Here is a 24,285-nt window from a genome sequence, read left to right on the forward strand (position 1 = left end):
CACATTTACCGCTTTACTAGAAAGAGACAAATGTCATTTGTAGTTGAGGAGTACACTAGAGATGGTTAGAATCAGGCCAAGGACAATTTCACCATTACCCATTAACAGAGTAACCTTTTTCCTGTTGAATTACCACCTCACCTTGGGCAAGCAATATAAACAGATTCAGCTCACAGGCATTTCTTCCAGAGGATTTAAGGAGGACAACTCTAAGGGTTAGGTTTGCACTAGGCCAGGAAATTATATGCTGAACTATAAAGTAGAAAATTGCAAGAACATTACTTGACGTATTTGGTATAAATATGGCCCGACTTGCAGTGGTGCAACTCCAGGGCTCCACAGTGTAGGAGCGGTCCCAAATATCCACTCATAGGTAAGTGACAAGGCAAAGAGCTCTGGTATCAGCATCTGGATGGTATGGCCATGCTGGGGCTCATTGGGCTGGATGCTGCTCAACAAGGATCCTGTGTTTAAAAAAATATGCATTTTAGAATTGTGAGGAGGAAGACAACTGGGCATAGGTATGGTAGTACTTCAGCTAGTTCAAAATGCAGCAGCTAATTATGTGTGTGTGTTTAGTCGTTTAGTCGTGTCCGACTCTTCGTGACCCCATGGACCAGAGCACGCCAGGCCCTCCTGTCTTCCACTGCCTCCCGGAGTTGTGTCAGGTTCATGTTGGTTGCTTCGCAGACACTGTCCAGCCATCTCATCCTCGGTCGTCCCCTTCTCCTCTTGCCATCACACCTTCCTAACATCAAGGTTTTTTCCAAGGACTCTTTTCTTCTCATGAGATGGCCAAAGTACTGGAGCCTCAGCTTCAGGATCTGTCCTTCCAGGGAGCACTCAGGGTTGATTTCATTTAGAATTGATAGGTTTGTTCTCTTTGCAGTCCAGGGGATTCTCAAGAGCCTCCTCCAGCACCACAATTCAAAGGCATCAATTCTTCGGCGGTCTGTTTTCTTTATGGTCCAGCTACAACTGCACTGGCTACCAGTCTGTTTCCAGGCCCAATTCAAAGTTCAGGTCATTACCTAGAAAGCCGTGTATGGGTCCAGGCTACCTGAAAGTAGATATACCCCGCCCCCCAGGTAAGCCTTTTTGGCACTTAAGATAATCAGAAGAGGCTCTCCTCTGCCAATGCAGGCATGGCTGATGGGGAGATGAGAGAGGGCCTTCTCTGTGGCAACACCCAGGTTATGGAATGCTCTCCCTCAAAGGGTCCAGTTGCCCCCCCCCTTTTATTCTTCTACCAGCAGATGAAGACCCACCTTTTCAGGCAGGTTTCTAGCAAGCTTGATTGAGTCCCTGAATGCCATTTTAAAGTTACGTAAACTTTTAATTTTTACCTGTTTTGAATTGTTCAATTATATTTTAATCAGAGAGAGAGAGAGAGAGAGAGAGAGAGAGAGAGAGAGAGAGAGATTGAGAGAGAGAGAGAAACTTTACTTCTGTTCTTTTTCATACTGCGAGCTCCTTTGGATCCCCTTATCAGGAGAAAGGTGGCCTATAAAACAAACACAGAGTCACATTGTTTTTTTTCTCTGCTGCAAAATAGTACTTATTTCCAAAAGAAGTGCATTTAACCTCAGGGTGACAGAAGCAAACTCCACTTGATTCATAGTTATGAATGAACTATGACTTATTTATTATTTATTATTTAATTATTTTATTTATTGTATTTATACCCCGCCTATCTAGTCATTTCGACCACTCTAGGCGGCTGCTATGAACTGCTGGATAGCTCAGTGTGAGTTCAGTTTTCCACTGCGCCTTCTTGATGGGGGCTGGACTTGATCATCCACAGGGTCCCTTCCAGGTCTGCAGTTCTTTATTATTATTATTATTATTATTATTATTATTATTATTATTATTATTATTATTATTATTATTATTATTATTATTATTAAACACCAGAAACAGTCAAAATTATAAAAACATTGACTGGTATTATATAACATATACAATTTTAAAGAAAAAAACTAAGTATCTCTTAAATATCGGCACAGTATGTACGCTGTTCCTAATACTGCTGTTTTCTGTAGCTCTGATGGTATGATTTCTGAGATATGCAACTGCTTATCGTACTGCACTTGTCTGAAGAGAAAACATAAGAAGCATCTCTTTCATTTCAAAGACCTAGAAACTCATACTAATTACTGGTAGTTTTTCCATTACAATGTTTTTCCCATATATTATTTCCAGGAGGAGGAAAAGATACCTTAGAAGTGTCTTGAAAAACCACTCTGAAGCCAAAAAGGGGAAAGAGCTGTACAATTTTCCATACAGTTACAGCATAGCTTAGCAAAGTTACATTTTTGGAATACAACTCCCCTGTCAGAAGGGGGGGGGAATCCCACTTTCCCAAGCTCTGGATAAGGTCTTGTACCTTCCAGAAATAAGCATGATCTTGTGAAGATCTATGGAACTGTGATGTTTTGGGATGAAGGTGGGTTCAAACCAGTCCTTTTGCTACAGTCCCATTCACTTTTGACCCTCTTACTACTTTTGCTGGGATAACGTTTACTCTATCCTTCAACTGCAATAGCGATATTCAAGATTGCTTTCAAGAAGTTTCTACTGCAAGAAAGTGATGCAAATCAAACAAATGTTTAGGTATCTGGCTGAGGAGCCAGAGGTTGGGAGTTTGATTCCCTACTGTGCCTCCTAGAAAGGGGCTGGACTCAAAAAGCCATAGGGTCCCTTCCAGCTCTGCAATTCTCTGTGCTGTTCTAAGTTTATAAGCAATAAACCACTTACATGTCAAATATAAGTGATTGCAGTAAATAAAAAATGTCTTAGGAAGAAGAGCAGGCCACTAAAGACTGTTCAAACACTTTCTTTCTGGCTGTTGTCGGTTTTTCGGGCTCTTTGGCCGTGTTCCGAAGGTTGTTCTTCATGACGTTTCGCCAGTCTCTGTGGCCGGCATCTGCAGAGGACTGGAGTAGGAACTCTGTCCATGCTCTGTTGTTGTTTGTTGGGTAGTTGAGTATAGCTGTGGGAACAGCCTTTGTCCTATTCAGGAGATAGGGTGATCAGCGTGTTTTTGTTGTGGATGTATTGTTGTGATAAGTAGGAGAGATTATCTGTCACTGTGCTTGATGGGTGTCTTTAGCTGGTCTCTTTTGTGCAATGATCCCAGGTCCTTGTGGCTGGGTAGTTTGTTGACCTTTTGCAGGCTGTATTTTTCAGTGTTGGAAGCCAGGCCTTGTTCAGTTTCAGACTGTCCTCTTTTTTGTTGAAGCTCTGTTGATGTTTATGGATTTCTTTGTGCTTTTTCTGTTAATGTATTATTATTCTCTAGTGTTTTAATATTCAAACTCTGCTCTGTGATACCAGTTCCTGTGGCAGAGGAATGCTTTGCTTCCCAGTAGTGCAGCACGAATGAAGCAAAAACTATTATGTTCTTCTACGCATTCACAGGAACAGAGAAAGTTGCTATATATGAGTCATTCCATTGGTCTTTCTAGCTCAGTATTGCCAACACAGATTGGCAGCAACAGTTCTTCAGGGATGGAGGTGGAAGAACCTGTGACCTCTACTTTCAACCTTTTCAATGATCCATATTTTCCGTCTGTTGAACACAGCAACAATACTGTGCAATAATACTTACTGAATGTGGGAATGTATACAAGTGCAACGTATACACCCAATAATTCCAAGGCAGTGTGCCATGGAGTGTGGAGTGGAGGAAACAAGGTAGGGCACTCGCTGCAGGTTCTTGAGAGGAGCTTGTGAGAATTGTTGGCCTTTAATAAAAAATAAATAATTCAAATAATTTAGCCTTTGTTACCCAACTGTGAAGAAATTGGCCTGAGAGAATTCACAGGACTCTCAAGGCACATGAGAAATAAAGCCAATGGACATTTCTCAATAATTCCAATAATGAACATGGACAGTCAAGATAAAGGAACTGCAGATGGTCCAGGAGGTTGTATATGATCCACGCACACACACACATACATACATACATACATACAGGAAGAGAGTCAGAGCGACAGATGTACGTGATGGAAAAGCTTGATGGGCACAAACTAGTTAGCCTTCAAGATGCTACAGGACGTTATTCGGTTTGTCCAAATGAGCAATATTTAGCTAGTACAGTATTGACTCCATTCTCCGGATCAAGGCCGTGTGGCGTTCAAAGAAAGTACTGTACACACTCGAAGTGCAGAAGGGCAGTCTCCCTCGAACGAAAGGAGCCGGACGTTGACAACGCGGACTCCCTCCGCCCCAATGCCGTGTCGTGCTCGGTGTTTTACTGGGAGTCTGTCCTCAAGGCAACCGGGCGGCCTCTCCGCCTCCTCCAAAGGCAGAGCACAACGGGAGAGTCTTGCAGGATCCGTCTCTCTCTCTCTCCCTGCTTTCCTGCCACAGAGGCCTTGCGCGTCTCCGCCGGGACTCTCCGGCAACACGCTGTGCTTTCACACGCCCTCCTTGGAGCAGGGAACGGGGCGGGTGTGCGTGTGTGTGTGTGTGAGAATCTAAAGGGAGGAAGGTAGGGAGCCGAAGTGGCCCGAAGGTTGTTGCGTCCAAGCGCCGAGAAAAGAGAGGCGGGAGGGGAAGAAAGGAAGGGGAAGAGCCTTGGTGCTGCCGGGCGGCGGGAGGGGCCTCAGCCAAAGACAGCGCAGTTTTGGGTCTCGGTTGTGCTCTTTCCCCCCCCTCCCCCGCCAGCCCTAGAGCTGGAAGGAGGAAGAGAGCGAGAGGCCGGCAGACTGACTCTCTCTCTCTCTCTCGCGTGTGTGTGTGTTTGTGCGGGTCGGCGGGTGGGTGGCTTTTGCGCTGAGCTCCAGGAAGGCAGGCTAGGTGGCTTCTTCAGCCGCCAAGGAGAAAGAGGGGTCTGGCACCACCAGCAGCAGCAGCAGCAGCCAGGGCCGGGAGAGAAGAGGCAAGCCAGCCCGCCCAGCCAGCCCGGCTTGGGACTTCGTGGCAAAGGGCGAAGCGAGCAGCGGCAGCAGCGGCAGCAACCTGCACGAGAGACCGGCCGCGAGGTTCCGGCGAGCCGCCGCAGTCGCCGCCAAGCAACGTCGAGGCGCAACGGAGCGGCGGCGGCGGCAGCAGCAGCGCGGACGCCCCCGAGCCGAGCGAGGTGTCGTTGGCCGCCGCAGTTCCCCCCCCCCGCCTGCCTGGAGTGGCTTCTGGCTCCCGGAGGCTGCGTCGCCTGCGGCAAGCGCGGAGTTGCTGGAGGTGGGTGTGCGAGGGAGAGGGTCCGGTGCGGCGGGCCGGGGCTCCGGGCGGTTGGCTTTCCGCAGCTTCTCCTTGAAGAGAGAGACCTGGTTTTCGGGCCCCCACCCTCCTTTTTCTTCCCCATGTTGGTTTTTCCACACCGCCGGAGTTGCCGGGAGGGTAGGGGGAGAAGGGCGGGAGGGGGGCGGGTACTGGGGAGGGGGTGTCGCGGGGGCCGCCAAGCTAACTGGCACGACCCGGCGCCCGAAGGGGTTTGGCGCCAAGGTGTGTTTGTGTGTGTGTGGGGGGGGAAGAGGCGCGCTTTTTTTTGGTGAAGGTGGAGGCCCTGTGGCGACGACGGCTCCTGGAGAAATGGCTTCATTAAGCGGCACCCGGAAAGGCTCCTTCGCTCCCACCCCGTCCCCTTTTTGTTTCCCTTTCTTGCTTTTCAATCCAGATTGAACAGGTGGAAGGGTATTTGTACTGTACTTGGCAAAGCCATCAGCACACCGAACCGTTCAAAAGGGGCCCCCACTTTCCCGCCGCCGTCTGGAAACAAGATGATACCCATAGCGGCACACACCAACCACTACTGGTGGGTCAGGGTTAGGAAACGGGGTCTGAGATATTCAGGATTCTTCATAATTTCACAATCTGGATGTGAGGTGCTCTCTCTGCTCCTCTTCTTCCTGTTCAAATTGGGCTGCTTTGCAGGTGCTGAAAACCTGTCTTTAGTTACTGCCTTGTGTGGCAGAGGTGGTTGATGATTACAGGGTTGAGGGAAGTTGTTGAAATGGGTGGTTTTCATGTAAGCCACTAAAATCAATGCTCTGGAACAGTCATTATGACACTTGTACATGCCACAATTTGTACCACAGCTGCAGCCCCCCAAGCCCTCCCCCTCTGCACCCAAGAAGATGCTTCCTTTGAATCTGTAGGTGTCCTTAATAGGTAAATAAGCAGGTGGTTCTAGCTGCCTGTGAGAATCAAGGTACGTAGTATGTTCTTTCTCACCCGCTGCCCAGTGTTATTTTCCGGTAACTGAAGTGTCCTGTTGTGAAGTACAACAGTCAGACTTTTGTTAAAGGTAGGCTGGCTCCCTTCATTTACAATCTCTGTTCTTTGTAGCTTTTTCACTTCATAAAAGAGATGGAAATATATCTAAAATACAGACTAGAGATTATTAGGTTGTTCTGTGAAGGTCCTTCAGATGAAATATTACAGAGGAGTATAACTGCTGTATCCACAAGTAATAACCATGCTAACATGAAACCAAGGCTCACAGATTTTCAAGGTAAATTTCAAGACAGCACCTAATATTTGGATGCTAGGTGATTTTAGTGAAAAAGTAAATGGGTGAGTTCTGAGTCATAGAGCACCATGTACCTATAACTGTCTTCCAGTTACAGTGGAAATACATATTTAGTCTTTTGCAGTAATTCACAAGATACTGTTGTGTAACACTCAATTGGATATTTTCTTGTAAATGTTAAAAAGAAGGAAGGGGAGAAGGAGATCTAATCTAAGATTATGATCAGGAAAAACTGGGCACCAAAATGTTACGTTATTTGTAGACTTGGAGCAAGGAAATCAGCTCCGGGCTGTGATTACACAAGAAGTAATGAAGGTTTTACATAGAAGTGCTTTTAAAATGTTTAATTTTGCTGCATGGTGCCTAAAAAGGAAGGTTTTTCTCAATACATGAAGTTCACTTTGCATTATGACAAAGTTATTTGCCTAAAATAGCAATGCTTCCTGGAACTAGTAGATCTTGCAGTATTTTACATAGTGCAGGGGAGAGTTTTCTGTTTCAGTATATGCAAAACACACCTTTGTGTATTTGCTGTGCCTATCTTTATTTGATTTTTCCCTTCATTTCAAGTACTGTTGTATTAGATCATCTGAAGAAAATGTCAGTGGCAGCTAGCTCAGGTTTCGTTGAAAAAAAAAATGAGGTACAGCCTTAACTCAAGTGGATCTTATACTAATCCCAAAATGTTGAGAGGTACATGAAAGAGAAATTATGAAGAGTGACTAGTTGTACTGGTTTGGACCTTGTGCTAAACCACAGTAAAGTGATACAGTAATGAGTTTACCCCACACCTACTACTGGGATCATCTACTTCCTCCAGACCCTTCCTCCAATAATACCCATGAAGAATTCAGAGACTTTTACTTCCATTAGTAACTCTTGGATAGCTCAGTAGTGTCAGTCTTTGGCTGCAGAACCAGATACCTACACCATAGGCTTCCTTCTAGCTCTGCACTTCTAAGATTATTATTAGTATATTAGATTAACTGCAATTTGCTATGTCAACTTAAACCCAGATTGATTCTGCTTCATCTTAATTATGATTAGTAGAAACAAAGCTGCGTCAAGCCATAGTTTGTGAAGCTGGTTTGTTTTTCACTAAGCATAGTTGCCGTAACAACTATGCTTTGAACAATACAGTGAACTGTTTTCTATTCAAAGTGAAAATAGAACCTTCTGGTCCTCTTATAGCCATGCTGGGGAGGGGACAGGAAGATGTGTGAGCTCAAGGGGAGACTAGGTTGGGCTCTTGTAACACCAGACCACTGGCACAACTAAGAGCAGTTACTCAACACTTATAGAATAATTCATTAATGTATGTCCTTCCATGACATTTGCAGATCTGATCTGTGAGACATAACCCACACTATTATTTTTTCACATCTATGTAGCAGAATACAGGAAGGTTTGTTCTCCCACCTGTATGTTGATAATCCATTTAAAGATCTGTGGTTCCTCTAATGTTCACAAATACTTCACTTGCCTCAGTTGGAGGGGAAATGTCTTCATGGTGCCTCATGCATCTTGCAGTGAATCCATGTCTGTTTTCTCTCATTTGTTGAAGGTTTTCAGGTCAATCCAAAAGAAAGCCTTTTCTGTTTTCATGAGTCCATTGTATGACCACAGTAATTCTTGCTCTTAGTTTCCCATTCATTAATGAAGCTGCCAGCTAACTGAAAAATAAATCAGATCAAACTGTTGTTTTGAAGTGTAGGAGCCAGAGTAAGAAACTGTTCTTAAAATTTGAATAGCAGTGACTCAACAGGAGTATTAGGGACAAATGGCACAACTTTAATACAATTTTGATTTTTGTGAAGAAGTTTGAAAATGGGTAGAATTTATGAAAAAGGGGATTTTTAGATAAAATAATTGTATCTAGCTGCTTCTGGAATGTAAAAAAGGGTAAATGTTTCTTCTAAATTTCTTTCCTTACTTCCTTAATAGGTACTTGAGGATGCACAAAGACTTTAACTCTTTGGCATTACCAAGTGTTGTATTAGTCAGGCAGGTTTTTTTTTTTGTACACTAACAGTGGATTCTTATGCATTCCACTAAGTGAGCACAGGATTGTAATCCAGTGTTATTTTCCTGAAATAATGGAAGAATATGTGAAAACACAAACATTGAGAAAATGATAGTTCATTTGTTGTACTTCATCTTCTGGAAAAGTTTAATTCGGTTCATTTACTCAGTAGTACTATAATTACAAAGAACTGATAATAAGAAAACAAAGCTCTTTAAGTTTTGATCCTTTGAAAAGGTAACGTGTGCAGTTTCCATTAATGAGCCTTTGATAACCAAACAAGTTTTTCAAAAAGTTCAAAGATGGCTTTATTTCTAGTCATGTCTAAAACCTATAATAGAATTTGTATCTGTAAACAAAATCACATTTAATAGTAATTATTGTATTCCATGCAAACCTTAAAAAGAGATATTTTGGTTACAGGTGGCACTGTGGGTTAAACCACAGAAGCCTCTGTGCTGCAAGGTCAGAAGACCTGCAGTCGTAAGATCGAATCTACGTGACAGAGTGAGCCTCCATTGCTTGTCTCAGCTCCCACCAACCTAGCGGTTTGAAAGCATGCAAAATGCAAAATGCGAGTAGATAAATAGGTACCACCCAGTGGAAAGGTAACGGCATTCCATGTCTAATCGTGCTGGCCACATGATCACAGAAGATTGTCTTTGGACAAACGCTAGCTCTGTGGGTTGGAAACGGAGATGAGCAACACCCCCTAGAGTCAGACACGACTGGACAAATTGTCAAGGGGAACCTTTACCTTTACCTGATCTGGTATATAGACTTTGGATTTTTTTCCCTAGATGGTTCCTTGTATTGTTGATCTCTCACCTGAAATACAGTAGGAGGGGAATAAATTGGGCATTTGTGTCCTTAAAGCAATTCACACTTTTAAAAATCTTGAAAGAGTAAAGATATGTAGATCTTTAGATACAGTCTACACTGAACAATTCAAAGCATAAAACTTTACTTTCTTTGGAAGGAGGACGTTAGTTCGTCTTGCAAGGTAATGCTTGCCAGAACTGCAGAGAAAATATCTGCAGCTAATTTGAATAAATGATAGAATTAAAGCTTAACAGATACAAAAATGGAGCATTGGTTCATAAAGAGCTCTGTTGAGAGAAGATGTAGAAAGTCTTCTCTTTTTCCAGAGACTTCTAATCCAGTATAGGAAACGTGAGAGTGCTCTTTGTTGGGAGGCTAGAGCAAAGCATCCTGCTTCCTCTCCTTACCTCGCCCTTGGTAACATGTGCATAGGACAGAATTTGTGCTTCATCTACATGTGTAGAACTCTTGAATGACTGGTGTATTATTCTGAGTTAATTTCCACAGTGGCATGTGTGTTGGTTCACTGCAGCAAAACCAGGAGAGTCTTGTGGAGGGGTTGGTGGGGAGGGGAAGGAACTTAGACTTAGAGACATAATTTAGCCTGTGGTTTACTTGAATCTGTGGAGGGTTCCTCCCTCCCTAAAACCTCCCTCTCCCCATTGATTCCCATTCAGTCACCCTGTATATTTTCTTCCTTGGCTTAAAGAATAACCTCCATGTTTGTATGTCAGCATTTTGGGTTCAATTGAACATAGAAACTTATAGCCAGATTTGATTGGGGAGCTTTCATTGCTCTTAGCACATTGTTAGTGGTGGCAATTATGACATGGGGTTCTTTGTTTAGAACAAATCACTGTGATATCTTGATTATATAAACAAACCTCGAAGAAACGTCTGTATATCCCGATTTAATTGAAAATACAGTAGGACCTCCATATCTGTAGGATCAGTACACGTACATACGTACACAGTTTCACTTATCCAGAGTCTAAAAATATTAAAAGAAAAAGATCCAGAAAAAACTGTTTTCACATTATTACCATGAAAGACCACTAGATGAATCCAGAGACCACGCTAATAATACTTGTTAGTGAAGAATACATAGCACTGTCTCTGTCACCCACTTGTGGCCAGTTCTGGTAGTGCATGTAATCCCCCCCCCTTATAGTGTTAGCTATTATCCATAATTTTCAGTATCCATGGGGGGATGGAACCAATCCCCAGCAGATATTGGGGTCCTACTGTATATTTTATGTCATTCTTCCCATGCAATCTGTTTGTTCATAGCCCATTTTCCTTCTTTTAGTCATTCTGAGGAGTCCATTTTGGTATGAGTATCAGAATGTGTCATTGTGCAGCACTGTACATAATCTGCCAGATTTATAAATACACCCTGCATGTTTATTGCCCCTTGTAGGTAAATAAACACTGTTGGTAAGTTCTGCAAGACTTGAAGATATTAGCGAGCGAGAGAGAGAAAATCAACTTCTTCTGTGTTTCTGCATTTGTCTTTAAAAGCAGCAGGAGAAGCAGCAGAAATTGTATATTGTATGTGTAGAAAATTTGGATGCTGTATCTGAATTTTATATTTATGCACATGTTTGGTCCTTATGATCTGGCCAGTAGCCAATACAGTAAAAACTATTTTTACTCTAATTAATACAAAGATACACCATGTGGAGTATGTACATCAAGTCCATCTTCTTCAGATTTTTGATTTGCAAACCCACTTTTACAGGTTGTTCATAATATAATAATGACACGATTGATCATGTACAATGGAAGTCTTCTGTAGGAGGAAATTTAGAAGAGTCAGTCCCCCAGCAATAAACAAAATGGTTTAGAAAGGACTTGCCTGGGACTTTTCTATACAGTGGTACCTCGCTAGATGACGACCCTGCTAAACGATGAATCTGCATAACGATGACTTTGTGATTGCTATAGCGATTCGCAAAACAGTCATCCCAATGGGTGATTTTCGCTTGACGACAATTTGGTCTATGCTTTGCAAACCGTTTGTTCGCAAGACAACGATTTCTACAGCTGATCGGCAGCTTCGCAAAATGGCTGCCCTGTGTTTTCCAGACCCATGCTTCGCAGGACAGCCATTTTTACAGTTGATTGGTGCTTCGCAAAATGGCTGCGCTATGGGTGATCTTTGCAAAATGATGAGGTATTTTCCCCATTGGAACACATTAAACGGGTTTCAGTGCATTCCAATGGGAAATGGTTTTCACATGACGATGATTTCGCTAAACAGCGATTTCTATGGGATGGATTATCATCGTCATGTGGCATCACTGTATCAGTATGCCTGTGTCCGTAGTCCTATTGCCCAGTATGGGTAAATTTGTTAGACACACTAGGTAAGTTTGATGTATACTATTGTATGTATCTGTTGCGATTTCCTCTGAAATCCCTATCCCCACAGGCCTTCACAAGGTTCTCGCTCTTCTTTCTTCTTCGCTGCCACCAGATATTAATGCTTTCATATCAATTATGTATGGAGACAAGTGTGCTGCTGAAAGCTTAAGTATTTTATTTGGTCAGGGAAGTTATTACATGATAAATATTTATTAGATCAATCACAGGCTGCTAATCACCTATATCTGAATATAATCAGATACAATTCCAAAACTCTCTTAACCCTCTGTTCCAATCTATGTTCTTCCAGATAACTAACTCACTCTCTAGTCACTTGCAAGTTACACACAGTCTCTCTCTCAGAATCTCTCCACAGACTCCATACACCAGTCTTTATACAGTATCCAGCTCCCCCCTTGGCTCCGCCTTCTGTCCACTCATTGGCTCCTTCTTCAATGTTCTGCGGTGACGGACAGGTGAGGGCAGGGCAGTTCGCTACAGTATCTTTATTCAAGATTAATAATACTGGCTGGAATCTGGTTAAAGAATTATTTGCTGATAGTGGGGAATTGATAATAAGTTAAGAAGCAGGTACAGTGGTGCCTCGAATAGCGAGCGCTTCTATTAACGATGAAACCGAATATCGATTAGTTTTTCGGGGCTTTTTTTCGCTTTGAATAGCGATGTTTCCTATGGGCAATTTTAGATTAGTGATGGTTTAAACAGCCCCGTGTTCGCTGGCAGGCGAGTGGGTGGGTGGGCTGGCCGGCCCCGTGGCCAAGCCACAGGCGAGCCCTTCCCACTCGCCTTGTCCTCCCGCTGGACGCAGGCTGAAATCACGCGGGCGGGATGGGGCTGGGCTGCTGAGCCGAGCCGAGCCGCATTGCTGTGAGCAAGCACCTGCGCCGGAGCCCTCCTTGCTGCTCCGCACTGCCCCGGTAGGTGTATCCACAAAGGCCTCTTTCCTGCACGGGGTGTGCGGTGCGGGTTGCGGGGAGGGGGTGCAGATGCTGCCGCTTGGGTTTCCCCTGGAGGCAACCTGGTGGAACTCCTGTCGCGGGGAAGTTGCTGGCAGGGCAGCCCGCGGGGAGGGGCAGGCAGGCAGGCACCCAGCCCGGGTGGAAAGCGGCGAGCTCAGCCCGCAGGAGAGCGGGAAGGAAGAGGCTGGGAGGTGCCTTGGCTGGGCGGCAGAAGGTGAACCAGCAACGCACCCGGCCCGGCTGCCTCTTCGTGCCGAATCCTGCTTTTCCGGAGCGATCCGCCACGACCCCCTTCCAAGCAACAGGCATTGCGGCTTCCCCGGCACTGCCAACTGCCCCCCCTTCTCGGTTTCCCTTCTTTAGATAAAAAAACTCCCTCATTGAGATGCATTGAATAGGTTTCAATGCATTTCAGTGGGAAGCTGCATTTCGAATAGTGATGAAATCGAATAGCGATGGTTTTTGCAGAACGCATTAACATTGCTATTCGAGGCACCACTGTATAGCCATCATTGTTGTGCACAAAATCATGCAACTGCTATGCAACACAGACTTCCTAACTAGCAGCAGTTCACTGCTGGGATTTATGCTGATGCACTTAAAGCCAGCAGGTGTTATTAGTAAGGTTCTTGCCATTGTTGGGTTCTTAGAAGTGTGAAGGGTAAACAGAAGACAGAAAATAAGTATGCACAGTAAAAACTACAATACAACAACCATATAGTAGCTTGTTGGTCTACTTGAATCTGTACAGAGCAGCCTAACATACCACACATACAGAGAGTCAGGACACTCTGACATTTTGTGGAACTACTTGAGGTGGTTGAATAGTTGACAGAAAATAAGAGCAAATTATTCCTTTTTTCATGTTAATCATGGGTTGATTGAGAGTTAAGGAATGATTCACCAGTAAGGTGAGCTACCTAATGTTAGATGCGAGGTCAGACATTCTTTTGGATTTAAAGGAGGGCTTGATAGTGTTGCATGAAATGGTGTTTAGTTATTCTAAACACATATGGGAGAACTTAAAGCAACAGGCTTTCCAGATTGTCTTCTGCAGTAACAGGATTCTTCTCAATTGTCTGGTATATAATTTGCAACAGAGGTAGGGGTACTGGAAGAAAATGCAGTGTTTCCCCCAAAATAGGACAGGTCATATTAATTTTTGCTAAAAATAATGCATTAGGGCTTATTTTCGGGGGCACCTTGTGCTTCGTTAGCCTTGCCTGGATGCACGCTGGGGGGGGGGGGAAATGCGCGCACTGCCGGTGACCCCCGGTGAGTCCCTGGTGGAGGGCAGGGTTTCACTTAACTAGGGCTTATTTTGGGGGTAAGGCTTATATTAAAACTACGAACAGTATTCTTGAGCCAAAGATGATAACTCATAACATCAGAAGTAATTTATCCGCAGGTAGTAACCACATTTAGCTAATGGATAGGAAGCATGTTGTAAGCTATTTGGAGGCACTAAGAGTGTGATCAGATGGCAATATAGCTTGCATTTTAGATTGGCATGGCCTAATTTATTTTCCATCAACTGTATGATGTACAAGAAATTGAACCAGCCTGACCCTGCTCTCTGCCCATCTGGACCTTTTTGGTTCAGCAGCAGGGCTACTCTTTTTTGGAGCTGGTCTGGAGTGATGAAGACCAGATCATGCATGCTTGGAAGGGTCACTTGAAATTATATTGCACCCAGCAAAGTGACCCTTCTTGGTGTGATCCAACATGAAATTGCTTCCCTCTCTGATCACACCCTCTGCAAGTTTTTACTTGCAGATAGGATACTGATCTAACTGCTAAAGATTGTCCCGGTCATTCATATTCATGAATTCAGTGTTGAAGAAGACACTGTTGACACTGATTGTAGAATGAGTGGAGATGTTCATGGTATTTTTTCATTGTTGATGACAATCAAGAGATGAAACTAGCAGTTTTTGTGCTCCAGGCAAGTAGCATGAAGCACTGCCTTCTCTAAACTATGTTGCTTCTTGAAATCTGGCTACTGAGTTTAGCCATGGACAGCCTGCACAGCAGTTCTGTTATTCTTGGATTAGAGAGTGTGACACATCTGAACCCATAACGGCATGATTTTCATAATGTTGCAGGCTAAATAATTTTGCTTACATCGAGAAGCTGAGGAAGTGATCAGAGAGGGAAGACATGCACTGTGGAGTCAGATTGGCATTGCCCCTGCCATGTGCTGTAGGAGACCATGTGCCACATTCTAAGAGTTAGGATAGGGCTGCATGGGAAGGATAGTGACCATTAGGTGCAGCAGCAACTTAAAGTCTGAGGGGAGGGTCTCCTGTACTACTAACCTCATAACAAGCAGTGATGATTATCTGGAGGAAGAGAAGAGGAAAGAAGCGGTGTATCTCAGAGGTGAGCAAAGGAGGGAAGCAGTGGCAAAAGTACAGCAGTAGCTGCAGCGCAAACTGTAGCAGACCTTACAGGCACAGTATTATTGGGGCAATACTGCAGTTGGGTTAGAAAGCTGGAAGGGGCAGCATCCCTGGTTCACTGCTCCTCCCAATTTGCCAGGGCATGGCAGGTCTGGCCCTGGGGCTGAGTAACTATGGACAGTGGGGAACACAGTGTAGTGTTTCCTGGGCTGGGACAGAACAGGAGGACTGCTGCTCTTGGGTGCTGCTCTCAGAAAGTGCATCTGGTGATATAACATCAGCACCACAAGAGAGCATAGGGAGCCCCATGCTGAGTCAGGAGCAATTCCTTCCAGTGGGGCATGTTGACAGCAGGCGGCAGCGGAAGCCCAAGAAATGAGAAGAAAAGAAAGGGCAAGCAAGACTCCCTGTAGGAATGTACCTTTGGGTCCCTCCAGAACCCAAGTTGTTCACTTTCAGCCAGCTTCAGTTCCACTCTAGTATCCCCATCCGGAGTGTTTCTATGGCAGTTGGATTTTTGCACTCCGAGTCTCATCACCCTGAGGTAAAGGCCTGATCGCCCTTAAAATGGTTGAGGGATTTCTTCACTCAGTGTTTCCTTTTGGTGCAGTCTCAGCGTAGGGAAGTCTAGTGTGAAGTAGTTATTGTAACACTGGCACAGATTTTTTTTCTCTCTGTGCATACATCTGTTTCATTAAGCAAGCAAACTGAGTGAATGCCATTACTTCAAAAACATTTCTTGGACAGAGAGGGAAATGAAAAAAAATCTCTCCTGTTCTATTTAACCATTTTATTAAAAATAGCAACAAAGGAGGTCTTATGTAGATGTTCTGGCTGGGAAAGAGGGATCTGTTTTATGAGACAGCAATTTTCAGCATAGTGTCCTTTTTAAAAATAGAAGCACAGTAAAATGCATTGCATTTTTAAAAGAACACTTGCATATTGCTCTTAAATACCGTTTTTCACCAGAAGGGTGTAGGTTGCTATGCAGACTTTTACCACACAGTCCATTGTCTATAGCCACAGTCTGTGGTGTACCAGCATTTGCTCCAGATCCTCAGGAACGGTTGCACAACTCAAAGAACTAGAATAAATTGTGCTGCTTATATACTACCCCATAGCACTTAAAGCACTTGCTGAGCGGTTTACAGATTAATTATGTAGGCTACACAGTGCTCCCCCCTCTGCAAGCAGGGTACTGTACTCAGTTGATCAACCTTGGAAGGATGGAAGTCTGATCCAACCTTGAGCCAGGCTACTTGAGCCTGGGACTGAATTCAGGTTATGAGCAGTGTTTTCACTGCAGTACTGCAGTTCAACCACTGCACCACAAGGCTAAGACTTTTCTGAAGGAGCCCTGACTGTTCAAATAAAGAAGTATATCTAAAAGGGCAGACAATACATGACACGTCATCTGTAAAAGGCCAGAGAAGCAGATTGACTGAACACTTCTTCCTATTATTTCACAATTCTCAGTTTAAAAATAGTTGATGCACCCTTAAAGAGTATCCGTGAATCATAGAAAGGTTAGTTTAACCTTATATATGATATGGCATGTTATTGCTTCCATACTGCCACCAATCTGAAATAGTGCTGCTTAACGGCAATGAGCTACAGTGGTACCTCAACTTGAGAACGTCCCTACAGATGAATGGTTCAAGTTAAGAATAGCTCCGTTCGCAAAAAGTTGCTTCAACTTGAGAATGGAGCCTCGACTTAAAAAGAAAAAAAAACCCAATTTCTGCTCTTTTTTTGACCTAAGTTCACCTTAGTTCAAAAGAAGAAAAAAAAATAAAAAAAATTGATGTAGGAAGGCAAGATTGCTCCACAGCTTCTGCCAGATTTTGCAGTTCTGTTGGTGGAAGTCAACTATTGAGTCCTGCCCATATCACCAGTTCTGCTGAGACAGTGCTATCATACAGTATTCGTCTATGAGATGTTCATTAACCTTTTTGTACTTGCATCTGAAATATCAAGCAGTGCCCTTGTAGTTTTATGATCCAAAAAGAGACATCTTTATAGAAAGGAATAGATAGATACTAATCAGACATTAAAGACAGCTGTATCCAGATATTTCAGTTTCCCAGGACATAGTTTGGAATTTGCAAGGCATGCAGAAGATACAGCTGTAAGCGAAAATGAACTGTTTTCCTCTCACCATGTTTGCCACAAAGATACAGTAGTTCAGAAATATCTGGAATGTTAAACCATCTCAAGGTTCAACCTTATATATTTTAGTTTGCATGGATTATTTGGATACCTGTGTGACTCTAGAACAACTGCTTCCCATGTTGTGTTTGAAGACTTCATTTTAGCTCAGCAGTCGAGCCTTTTTATCATTTACTTGGAATCTTATGCCCCAGCAGGGGAGAAAAAACAGCTGAGTTACTTATTTATGTGTGATCGTAAACATAAGGATACTCCAAAATAGATATTGTTTAATTATGTTTCTTGTATTTGCTTGTTTGTTGCTTAAATTGGTATCTATTTTCGCGTGTATTTATGCCCACAAATCTTCCAGGTCATCTCATCTTTGTGATGAAGTAGATTGTCTTACTCCAGGGAATTGGCGTAACACTGGTGGCCCTGTGGTAAATTTGAGGTATTGTAATTGTTAAGGAATGCTGTGTCTTAATATTTTGTAAACCTTCAAGTTTACAGTTGAAGCAGAAAGAGATGTTCCTGGACTGAACTGAATTATAATTAAAACAGTGGAGGTAGGGTTAGGGGAAGAGAAAAGAGAGAATAAATTTCATAAGAGCAAGAAGATAACCAAATGAGTGTCTTTCCTATGGAGCCTGGATCATGTGCAAACTCACACACCTCTGCCTGTCCCCAACCCCGCATGAATACAGGTTGAGGGGAACGGGCCAGGTAAAATGGAAAGGCAGGCTGGATGTGGCCCACGGGCCATAGTTTAGAAACCCCTGGTTGAGATGAAACACACAATCTTACGTTTATAATGTGAGCTAGTTTGTCCATGAGTTGAATTGAAAGGTTTAAATACTGTATTATTCCTCAGGCACAAAATCTTGTGCTGGTTTAGCCTTATGATTTTCAACTATGTCTTATTGTTGTATATTCTCAAGAGTTTGGAAAAGTTAGTTTTTTTAAATTACAAGCCCAATCCAGACCCATGCTGGTTAGCAGATTCTGGAGGGATCTAGACCCTCTAGATCTAGAGTTTTCCATGCCCCAGTCTAAGCATGTATATGACATAAATTAGTGAAATCCAGAGTGAGTGAAACTCATGCAAAAATAGCCCTATATTAAACCAAAAATAGCAATAACTCTAGGACCATCACATTAATTTTGCACACAAAATCATGCTGTGACATCACTGTGCTGCAACCATTTCAGAGCAGTTAAAACTTCCTAATTCCTTCAGTTTGGGGGACTCCTCGGGATCTCCATCATTCTGAGGAAGCCTTTGGGAGCCTGGGATGGGGAAAAGAATGATTTAAAGCTGGAAAATTAGTGCTTGGTGCTCGGCTTATGATATCATCCTAGTTGCATTAATACAACTCTGCCAATGACTGTACCCTTAGAGCAAGAATGCCAGATGTTCAAAGTAGATTAAAAAAAGAGGAAGAAACACAAAAAATCATATTGTAAATTTATTTTGGCTACTGAAGCATGCTGAAGAATTTCAGAAAAAAATCACTTTGTGCATTATTAATTTCAGTAAAGCCATTGACTGTGTGGATTATTAAAAGCTACAGATTGTTCTTTTAAAAAATGATTGTGCCACAATATTTGATTGTCCTTACATGTAACTTATACTCTGGACAATAAGTTACTGTTAAGACAGAATATCTAGAGACAGGATTGTTTCCACCTGGCAGATGCCTCGGGTGGGGTTGTATTTTATCTCCCTGTCTGTTCGCTCTGTAGTCAGAACATGCCATACAAAAAACTGGATTAGATTCAGATGAAAGGAGGACAAAAATTTGTAGAAGAAACTTAAGTAATTTAAGACATGAAAATGACACTGTACTGTAAGAATGTTAGAAAATAGCAATGACTTGAAATGAATACTGATGAAAGTTAAAGAAGAAAGTGAAAAAGTAGGATTACAATTGAATGTTAAGAGGACAGAAATAATTTCTGCAGTCGAGTTACTTTATGTTGGGTTCAGGCAGTCAGCAGGTTGATGGGCTTTGTGGTGATCACCAGATAATGGATAATAGGATAGCAAAGAGTCTCTTAGCAATGGATTAAAGAAGTCAGCCACACACACAGATGGATGTCTGCTAGCAGTACTCCTGGTGGGTGACTCAGCAAGGAAGCAGAATGAGAAGTCTTCTCCATCTCTCTCTCTCCAATGTTCTCCCTCTGACGTTCTGCTTCTCTACCCCCAGGAGACTGCTTTTTAATTAACATTACAAGGTCACAGGTAGTGACAGCATTACAGATAGTAGACAGAGTTCAGCTAGGACAATGGTTACATCATGTTATTAGGTTTGGTCTGGGGAAAGGCAATTAATCAAGCCCTCTGATTGGCCTAAGGAAAGGCCTCTATGGCAAGCTCTCTATGATAATGAGAAAGAGGAGGAATAGTGGCAGCTCCTCCCCTCAGAAGCAGCCAGAGGATGCTAGGAGAGTTTTCCCTCACTAGAACACCCATGTGGCTTAGCAACCTTGGGAGTGGCACCCCCACATTTTAACTTTATTGTTGATGAAGAAACCAGACTTGTTCAGGATTTTCAGTCTGACTCCAAAATGGAGACTGCAGCTGAAAAACCAGAAGATTGAGACTTAGAAAAACATTTCTAAAGAACCTAGAAACAATCCTTAAATATAAAGCTCATCCATATTATGTTATTCCCAATAATTATCTGTGAATTTAAACCTAAACAATAAAGAGCAGACTGGGGGAAAAGTCAGTTCATTCAAAATGTGGTGCGGTACTGCATTATGGTATTGTGGCCCAGCAAAAACCAAAGGTGATTGGTACCTTTATTAAACCACAAAAATCTCAGAAACATGCTGAAGACCTGTGTTCATCAGGCTCGACATTATACAGTGGGGGAAGGGACACAAAAGCAATGGAAAATGCCAAGCTTGATGAAGTGGCCTGCAGGACTTGAAAGCTAATTTATTTATTAGATTTACTAGTAATTTACAAAAGATAATGCCAACCACACAGCTATTTTCTTTTTTGTAGACCATCAGAAAGGCAAATAAATGGATTCTAAAGCAAATCAAGTCTGAACTTTCACTAGAAGCTAAATCAGCTAAACTGAGTCTGTCATACTGTGGACATAATCATGAGAGGATAAGACTTGCTAGAAAGAGTAATGTTAGGAAAAGTAGAAGACAGCATGAAAAGAGGAAGACCTAAATTAAGATAGACTCAATAAAGGAAACTATGACCCAAGTAGACAGTTAATGATAGGATAGATTTTTTGTACATTTTTAATTCAAGGGGTTGCCATATATTGGAAATAATGGGATGACACGTAACAGGGGTATTAAGGCTGCTCCTGTGAATAGCACTTGCTCTCTGTGGTATAAATGTATTATGTACAGGCGGATCAGACACCAAACAATATCTAATTGCACTTGAAATAGCCCTTCATTTGTACCCTGCACTTTATTCCTTGATTTCCTGGTATTTTTAACAAGCTTGAATTGAGAGCTCTTCCAGTTGTAGTTTTCATTAGACATTGAATACATGTGGGAACTGTACTGCTGCTGTTTTATAACTTGTTTCTGGCAAAACTATATCTAGCATGTCTAGATCATGTTTGCAGATAATGAGACAGTGGAAGATGGAAATATATTTGCTGTTTTGTGGTTTCATAAGAATGTAGTTCATAAATTCTGGCTCAAAAACAAGTTGTCTCGATTATATCGAGAATCAGAAGGTTGTTTGTTTGGAACAGTATATTGGAACAAAATGAGCATAGCTTGAAACGAAGAACTGAATATTGACAAAAAGGCTCGCCTACAGTTTTTTGTTTCCTCAGATTTCCTTGCTTCCTTTTTGATCAACATGTAAAAAAAAACCTACAGTTTGCAAATAGTGAAAAATATGGCAGACTTGGTATATAGTACATTTGGTTCCTTCTTGAATTGTTCATTGGTGAGATGAGTTCAATATTTCCAAAAATGGTTATGGATAATTCCTGAGAGTAGTTCCTCTAAAGATTGTGGCCCAGTGCGGTGTGGTATATACTCAACAGTGCTGAGTTTAGACATAGTCTGCCAGGGCTTTATTATCCTTAGTATTTCCTTTGGGAACCTTTGTAACCTTTTAATACTTTTAAATTTTGAGTTTTCACCTTGATTGTTTTTTTAAAGGTGTCCTCAGTTAACAAGGCATCAGGTTTAAAACTAAAACCTTCATCATTTCATCATCATACATTCTTAGAACAGATGTTCCTTTATCTCACTTAGGACAGAAGGCATGCGTCTTTTGAGTATAGTACTTGCTGGAGCACATGTATGTATAGTTTACAAATGAAGGATGATCTCATTTTAGACTTGTATTAATTTGGAAATATATGCAAATTTGGTAAATCAGTTAATCTATTAGAATTCATGATCAATTGACTCAGATTTTTTAGTCATTGCCCTTTTCTAATTGCATTACCAGTAAGAAAAGAGCTAATAGTTAAGATTCTTACAGCTTGAGAAGGTGGAAGTAGGATATAACAATTCTAACCTGTAGCTTGTCAGATTACCATCAGACTAGGTGATTTTTGTGTGTAAATTTTTTTTGAAGCAAGAGTAATAAATGTTTCCAATTTGGTATAGGAACATACTGTACATGGAAACATTCATCTTATGTTCTTACACGTATCTTCCTCTACTAGAAGAAGATTCTTCACCATTGTGTTTTATCTCAGTATTTTGGAGGCAATAAGTATCACGGGAAGAATGCAAACGCCACTGATTTACTAACAGCCACATTCTGAAAGTTGGCTCCAATTGTTGAATCTGTTAGTAGGTAGCAGCAAATCAAGAAAAAGATACCATGGGTCTATAGGAGGGGCACAGGACTGGGGCACGGTGGTAGAGAAAAATAGCAGAGTAGATTCAACTACATGTCAAGGCATGTATTTTTCATATCCAGTTCTTTTTATTTATTTATTTGCAAAGCAGCATCCCATCATGGAGTGTTGATCTGAATCTGCAGTGGTGCCTCGCATAGCGATCGCTCCATATAGCGATGAAATCGCTTTGCGACGGACTTTTGCCATCGCAAAAGCGATCGCTTTGCAGTGGTCCCTATGGGGAAAGTTCGCTTTGCAATGATCGCAGGGAAGCAATCATCGCAGAGCCTTCATTTTCGGCCAGCTGACCGGCAGTTTCAAAATGGTCGCCGGGTAAACAAAATGGCCGCCCGCTGTGTTTCCTCGCTTAAGAGGCACCGAAAATGGCCGCCCCTATGGAGGATCTTCGCTTAAAGGTGAGTTTTTAGCCCATAGGAACACATTAATCGCGTTTTAATGTGTTTCTATGGGCTTTTTATTTTCGCTTAGCGATGTTATCACTTAGCAGCGATTTTTTCTGCACGGATTAACATCTCTAAGCGAGGCGCCACTGTATTTGTTTGCCCTATCTTGAGTAGATCCAGTGGAAGAGAACCAACTTGATTCAGTCCAAATGTTGTGTGATAGTGGTCAAAATCCTATTGCTTAGCATAGTAGATTGCACTAGAGTAGGCCCATTGAATCAATGGGGTAATCTTCTCTGTAAGGTCCTTTGATTCAAATGGGTATACTCTTTCTGTGACTTACTTTAGCATAGTAAGTTGCAGGTAGAGTAGGTCCATTTGAATCAGTGGAATTTACAGAGGAGTTGACTTATTCCTTTCTTGCATATAACGTGATAAATTTAGAACATTTTTAAAAAATTAAAAATAATGGATATGCAATTTTTTTTTAATTTTTATTTTTATTTCATTTTTTGAGGGTTTGAGCCTTTTGGGTGGTGGCATTTTCCCTTGCCTATGCCATGGCTTTGCCATGTCAAAATGGGGATAAGTTCTTGATGGTAAAACAATGCAAATTTCTAATCTAATGTAAAAATCACTGGATATGTAACTCAAGGTGATTTCTTAGCTGCATTTAGTTTGTTATACAAGCCACTGTGTTTGTGTAAGTAGAGCAGCCTATCTTTTCTTTTACATGAACAATGGTTTGTTCTTTCCCTGACATACTAAAAAAATTACTGCAACATTTACTTCCTTTTTTGTCTAATGGATTTTATTTTTAGTAGTGAGGGCAGGTCTGGTTTAGAAGCTGCTGCTTCTCACCTTTTATGGGGCAGAAAGTAGAAAGTCCCCCTGCTCATTGCCACTCAATAGTGATTAGCACAACTAATCTTTAGCCCAGACAACTGTTTCGTTCTTTTAGATTTCTATAGTTTTTGTTCTCAGTACAACTCAGATATTGTTTCTCTGTGTGTCAAAAGTATATGTTAGATCAAATCTGTTCTCCAGTAAGGGTATGTAGACTTTTTAACACAGTTGATTTCCTGCAGTGTTAGTGAACTTGGAGAAGATAAATGATTAGAGTGTCTTATATGACAGCTAATTAAATGTATTATTATTGTTATTCAAAAACACCAGGCAGAATCAAAATTATAAAAACATTGACTGGTATTATATAACAGATAAAAGTTTTAACCCAAAACCGAAGTATCTGTTGAATATTGCCTTTTTTTTTTTTTTTTTTTTTGTAGCTCTGATGGTGTGATTTCTGAGATCTGCAACTGCTTATGTGTGAAATTTCTTGATATTGTTCCCAAAGTCCCAGTGACTACAGGGACCACTGAACTGTGTTTCTTCCAGAGGCAAGATGTTTCGATTGCCAGGTCTCTGGACTTTGTCATTTTTTTCAATTCTTTATTTTCAACTCTGACATCTCCTGGAATTGCAATGTCAATGATCCAGACCTTTCTTTGTTGTATTACAGTGGTGCCTTGACTTACGAATGCCTTGACCTGCGAACATTTTGAGTTACAAACAACTCCGTTCACAAAATTTTGCTTTGACTTGCGAATGGAGCTTTGATTTACGAACAGAAAAAAAGGAAGGGGAAAAGGGCGGGAAATTCAAATAGCTAACTGGAGGTGGCGATGCGGCTGTTTCTTTGTAGCTCTTTCGCCCCAGCAGTTAGAGACTGTGCGATCCGAGGTGGCTGCTTCTTAAGGTAAGGTGCTGCTTTATACTTTTTAAAAACTGTTCTGGGTATTGCAGCGTGA

The 24,285-nt window shown here is 42.1% G+C and overlaps 1 protein-coding gene and 1 long non-coding RNA gene across 3 annotated transcripts in view; one reads left to right on the forward strand and one right to left on the reverse strand.

The window, feature by feature from the left end:
* Positions 1 to 1,320: 1,320 nt before the first annotated feature.
* Positions 1,321 to 3,325, reverse strand: LOC144586595 (uncharacterized). Its single transcript, XR_013541506.1, has 2 exons — positions 2,758 to 3,325; positions 1,321 to 1,504 (listed from the first exon to the last, which is right to left on the reverse strand). It is a non-coding gene; the product is annotated as an uncharacterized LOC144586595 (long non-coding RNA).
* A 1,725-nt stretch (positions 3,326 to 5,050) lies between these two features.
* PIP5K1B (phosphatidylinositol-4-phosphate 5-kinase type 1 beta) overlaps positions 5,051 to 24,285 on the forward strand; it is a 140,666-nt gene continuing 121,431 nt past the window's right edge. For both annotated transcript variants that reach the window (XM_072992178.2, XM_020805665.3), the window contains exon 1: positions 5,051 to 5,184. The gene's annotated coding sequence lies outside the window, so the exon portion shown is untranslated. The remainder of the gene's footprint in view (positions 5,185 to 24,285) is intronic.

This window comes from Pogona vitticeps, chromosome 2 (assembly GCF_051106095.1).
Source record: "Pogona vitticeps strain Pit_001003342236 chromosome 2, PviZW2.1, whole genome shotgun sequence".
In the NCBI taxonomy this organism is placed as follows: domain Eukaryota; kingdom Metazoa; phylum Chordata; class Lepidosauria; order Squamata; family Agamidae; genus Pogona; species Pogona vitticeps.